This window comes from Dama dama, chromosome 12 (assembly GCF_033118175.1).
Source record: "Dama dama isolate Ldn47 chromosome 12, ASM3311817v1, whole genome shotgun sequence".
NCBI classification, from domain to species: domain Eukaryota; kingdom Metazoa; phylum Chordata; class Mammalia; order Artiodactyla; family Cervidae; genus Dama; species Dama dama.
The window spans coordinates 90003299-90009450 of record NC_083692.1 but is presented as its reverse complement, the minus strand read 5'-3'; positions in this window follow the sequence as shown (position 1 = coordinate 90009450).

Sequence of the window (6152 nt, the reverse complement as noted above, 5' to 3'; positions counted from 1 at the left end):
GAGGATCATTTTGTGAGACTGTCTCTATGGAAACTCTAAGAAAATACAGAAAGAATTGGCCAAGTTGGAATGAACATAAACAGTGAAGTCCATTTCATAGCCCTTTTATGGACTGGGATTGCCCAGCGCATCTCTGTCTTCTCTGGTCCTGATGCTGAAATGCTTCATCTCTCATTTGTACATTCTCGGTCGCCTCTGAGACACGGTGTCCCTCTGACCCGAGGAGGAAGGCTTTGCTCCCTACATCACAGCACTGCAAGACAGTTGTTCCCATTCCCGCTGATGTGTCTGGGGATCTGAGGTAAAGGAGACGATGCTTTACCTGCCTTGTTTTACTCCTTTTCTTTCTCCTTGATGGAAGCTAAGGCTCTGTAAATGTTATTGTATTCCATTTATTCTGTAATGGTTACTTAACAAAAGGGTTTAGCCTTTCTTCTCTACTGAACCTCAAATGAGAGCCTTTAAAAATGTAACTTCTCTCTTCAGGTAATGCAACAGTAACACATATTCAGGATATGACGAACTCTTGGACAGACTTTTTTGCATCCAGCTGGTTGTGAAAGCATTTTCCCTGCAGAAAGTCATCAAGATGCTTGAGCAAGTGGTAGTCAGTTGGCGAGAGTGTGTGTGATATAGCATACACTTTGCCCAGATGGACTTATAATATCAAAAATCTCAATGAAATTATTTAATATGTACATTTTCAAAAATATGAGCTGTTGAAGACCAGCTCAGTGGGTGGACTGAGGAGAAGCTCCAAAGCCACCCTTGCAAGAAAAAACTGTCATGGTAAATGTTTGGTGGTCTGCTGCCCGCACTGATCCACTACAGCTTTCTGAACTGTTATGTCTGAGGAGTATGCTCAGCAAATCAATGAGATGCAACGAAAACTCCAAGGCTTGCAGCCAGCACTGGTCCACGAAAGGGTCCAGTCTTCTCCATGACGGCACGTCACACAACTAACACTTCAAAAGTTGAACAAATTGGGCTATGATGTTTTGCCTCATCTACCATATTCACCTGGCTTCTTGCCAACCAACTACCACTTGTTCAAGCATCTTGATGAGTTTTTGCAGGGAAAGCGCTTCCACAACCAGCAGGATGCAAGAAAAGCTGCCCAAGAGTTCGACATATCCCAAAGCATGGATTTTTCTTTGCTACAGGAATAAACAAACTTATTTCTCATTGGCAAAAATGTGTTGATTCTAACGGTTCCTATTTTGATTAATAAAGATATGTTTGAGCCTTTATAATAATTTAAAACTCACAGTTCAAAACCACATTCATGCTTGCCCCAAATGAATAGATGGATAATAGGCACATTGTAAGATGCTCAGCATCACTAATTACTAGAAATGCAAATCAAAATCACAATGAAGTACCACCTCACACCAGTCAGAGTGGCCATCGTCCAACCATTCTTGTAGCTAGGACACAAGTCAGGGATCTTTATGTATCTTTGTATCTATTTGTGTCTTTCATTCATAAAAGTGATTGATATCAGAGAGGAAGAAAGTAGCATGATGTTTTGAAAGGTTCTTAATTCTCACCAAATGAGAATTTCTAGCAACATATTTATTTTAGATAAAATGGAAAGATGGTATTAAATGTAAAATTATGAAAAACAAGGAACTGAAGAAGCTCTGATGCAAACGTTGTTGAACTCTTTTGTCAATCTCAGGGAGAGAGTATTAAATGTTTAATGGCATTTCAATGATGATAATCTCAGAATTAGATTTCTCCAACAGTGTTAATGCTGGGGGAGGCTATTTAATACATTTTTAAAATGTCATGTAGGTGGGATTTACATATATAGCAGCAGTTATACAGACATGCAGATAACTAACATTAGTTTGCTAATATGTATCACTGTAAATCTAAGACAGGGCACAGAACAATAAATTAAAACATTTGTCCAACCAATGAAACAGGCAAATTTGCTAGTTGTCATGGGATTTTTAATTGGAAAATTGCTGACTAGATCCAGGTATGGTATGGTATTTTAAATTAGTGTCTTCCTTTATCAGATAATTTCAATAATTTGAGGACGTGAGAAAGCAGCATATCTTTTTTCTCCCATAGTTCGTGATTGCATGAAAAGGACATTGGTTGTTCTACGTCCGAAAGAGTGGAAGGCTCACTCCTCAGGGCAACGAGCAGTATGCTGTAACTCTGTTCCTTTGGGCACACGGAGCTTTAGAACTTCCTGTAAACCCAAGTTCAACGCTGTTCCTTTGCTTAAATCTCACGTCTCTGAGTAAGTTAGTCATCACGCTACCATCACGGAGCATGGGCAAGCAAGTTTCACCTAGAGAACTAGAGTGCATGGCCACAGAATTTCATGTAGAAAGAAAACAAACCCTCAGATCCATCAGACTGGCTTTTACATGGAAGCTCCTGAGCATGAATGTGAATGATTTAATCTGCTTCTCAAACCCAGGGCACCTGAACATTTGCTCGAGATCCTGAAGAAAAAGAGAGATCATGAAAGACAAAGCAAGCTTCATCACTAGCTCCTTTGTGATGGTCTCTTGTGGGAGATGTGACAACGTGGAGAACACGCCTACATCAGACAGTCCCCAGAGCCCAGGGCCCCAGCAGGAGGACCACAACCACAACCACGGGCCACCCAACTTGGAGTATCAGACCTTCAGTCCCTACCACGTCTCCGAGCATGCAACAAATAATTTAAATTGTTGAATGGATGAGAGAGTATCACCCTCATGACAATGAGAGGTGGTCTGGAGCAAAGAGCTTGGACGGAGGAAACCCTGCTTGTCTGATCAGCTACTAGGGCTCATCCCTGTAAAATGTGAGAGTCAGTGGCCTTATTCTGCACAACACTCACAGACACATACACAACACACACACAACCTATGCACAGAACACACACACAGACCCTTTTTCATGGAAGCAGAGTGAGTGGAGGGCCTTGGTCCCTTTGGGCTACTGTAACAAAAGACCACAGTCATGGAGGTTTGTAAATAATAGACCATTCTGGAGGCTGAAGGCCAAGAGTGGTTGGGGTCAGGGTCAGGGCCAGATCCAGGTGGACCTCACAGGGACAAAGGCAGAGGGGCTCCGTGGTCCTCTGGAACAGCGCTGACCCCATTCCTGAGGCCTCGACTCTCACAATGAAGTGTCTCCCCTGGGCCACCTCCTAACACCACCACGTGGGCATCAAGATCTAACGCCTGAATCTGGGGGAGACACAGACATAGCAGGAGCCGAAATGAACATCACTGGGCCATACTTTTGAGTTATTGCTTTTTCTAACTTTTTACTTAACAAGATAAATTTAAAAGCCAGATGAGATCAACCAGGATTATTATTCTTTTTAAAATTAAAATTAATAGAAACGTTGCACCAACTTTGCATACTTGGAGTAAACCACCCTTGATTGTGGTGTATAACTATTTTTAAACATTGTTGGGTTCTATTTGCTAATATTTTTATGTAGCAATATTTCATGTTTGTGTCCATGAGAGAGATTGGTCTGTAGTTTCATTTTTTAGAATTTACTCTTGGCTGTGCTGGGCCTTCACTGCTGTGTGAGCTTTTCTCTAGTTGTGACAAACGGGGGTTACCCTACATTTGTGGTGCATGGGCTTCCCTTTGAGGTGGCTTTTCTTGTGGAGGACGGGCTCTAGAGCACAGGTTCAGCAGTTGTGGGGCGTGGGCTTAGTCGCTCTGTGGCACGTGGAATCTTCCTGGACCAGAGATCAAACCTGTGTCCCCTGCAATGGCACATGGATTCTTATCCACTGTACCAACAGGGAAGTTCATGATACGATTTCTCTTGTCTCAAATTTGTTAAAGTGTGTCTGTGGCCCAGAATGTGGTAAGGTATATCTTTGTGAATCTTCCATGTGAGCATGAGAATAATGTGTGTTCTGTTGTTGCCATAATTCATAGATGTGAATTGTATCCAGTTCATAAATGTTACTTTTTAAATATTTATTTATTTGGCTGTATTGTGTCTTAGGTGCAGCATGCGGGAGCTTCATTGCATCACGTGGAATCTTTTGCTGCAGCTCACAGACTCTCCAGTTGTGACGTGCGGGCTCTAAAATACGTGGCTTCAGCAGGTGTGGCAATGGGCTTAGTTGCTCCATGGCATGTGGGATCTTAGTTCCTGAACCAGGGTTTGAAGTCCTGTCCTTTGCACTGCAAGGCGGACTCTTAACCACTGGACCACCAGGGAAGTTCCTAGATGTTATAGTTGAGTGTCCTTCCTGATTTTCTGCCTGATGATCTGTCCGTTTCTAATAGACAGGTGTTGAAATCTCCAGCTCAGATAGTGGATTTACCTACATCTTTTGCGATTCTATTAGTTTCTCCTTCACACAGTTTGTCCACTGTTAGGTTCATTCACATGAAGGATTGTTATGTCTTCTTGATAACTGATCCCTTTATCATTATTAATACCCTCTTTATCCCTGATACCGTTCCTTGCTCTGAAGCATGTTCTCTGTGAAATTAATAGGTTACTCCTGTTTTCTCTTGACTACTGCTTATATATGGATATTCCTTCATCTGTTTGTCTTTTTTTTTAATTTTTTTTTATTATTATTATTATTTTTTTTTCCAGTGGGTTTTGTCATACATTGATATGAATCAGCCATGGATTTACATGTATTCCCAATCCCGATCCCCCCTCCCACCTCCCTCTCCACCCGATTCCTCTGGGTCTTCCCAGTGCACCAGGCCGGAGCACTTGTCTCATGCATCCCACCTGGGCTCATCTGTTTGTCTTTACACTCACTGTGAGTTTCCTATAGACAATGTGTGATTGAGTCTGCTGTTTTGACCCAGCTTACAATCAATTATTGGTCATTTAGATCATTGACTTTCAAAGTGATTGCTGATATAGTTGGATTCATATCTACCATATTTGTTACTGTAGTTTATTTGTTGTCCTTTACCATCTAATTTTTTTCAACACTTTTTCTGCTTTTTGTGACTTTACCTGAGCATTTTGTATGATGTCATATTCTCCCTTTTATTAGCATATCACTTAAATATTATTTTTTACTTGTTTTAATGGTTGCCCTCGAGTGGTTGCATCATACATTTATAACTAATCATAGGCCACTTTCAAACAATGTCATAATTCAAAGGTAGTATAAATACCTTAAAGTAACAAAGTAATCCTAGTCCCTTCCTTCAATACCTTGAATCTTTGCTGTCATTTTTAAATGTATACACAAGCATGTTGTTGTTGTTTAGAGACTAAGTCATGTCTGACTATTTGTGACCCCATGGACTGTAGCCCGCCAGGCTCCTCTGTCCATGGGAATTCCCAGGCAGGAGTACTGGAGCAGGTTGCCATTTCCTTCACCAGGGGATCTTCCTAACCCAGGGATCAAACCTGCATCTCCTGCATTGGCAGGCAGATTCTTTACTGCTGAGCAACCTGGGAAGCCCATATACAAGCATACACAAGCATATATAAGTATATAATATATGATTACATAATTGAATATATCATTGGTTGTATTATTTAACAAAATAGATGCATGATAGATGATAGATGCATGAGAACTAAGAAAAATAAAAGTTTATTTTGACTTCACTTATTCTTTCCTCAATGCTCTTTCTTCCTTTATATAGGCCTAAGTTTCTGACCTTCTCTCTAAACAACTATTTTTTCTTTCTGTCTAAACAATTTATTATTTTCCTTCTCTAAATAATTTTTTTTTTACTATTTCTTCCAAAGCAAAAAATTCACTCAGTCTTTATGTGTCTGAGAATGTCTATATTTCTACTTTATCTTTGATAGATAATTTTGCAGGATATAGAATTTTAAGTTGGTAATTTTTTCTCAACACTAAATACTGTCCTCTCTTCTTGCTGTCATGGATTCTGAGAAATCAAATGTAATCCTCAGCTTTGTTCCTCTAGGATGTTAGAGAATGATTAAAGAAAATTCAGGAAATACAAACAAACTTTAACACTTCATGAAGCAACAGTCTCCATCTGGAAAACTGCAAAATGGGGGAGAAGGCAAGAAGCTTTTCTAAGAAAGAAAGAAGAACAAGATGGAGACAAATAGAAAATTCCTGATTAGCTGGGCAACACAGTCAGTCTTGTTTAGGACAAGAAGGAGCAGGTAATAAGTATACAGCCCAGAACTGGCTTGGCCTCTGGGG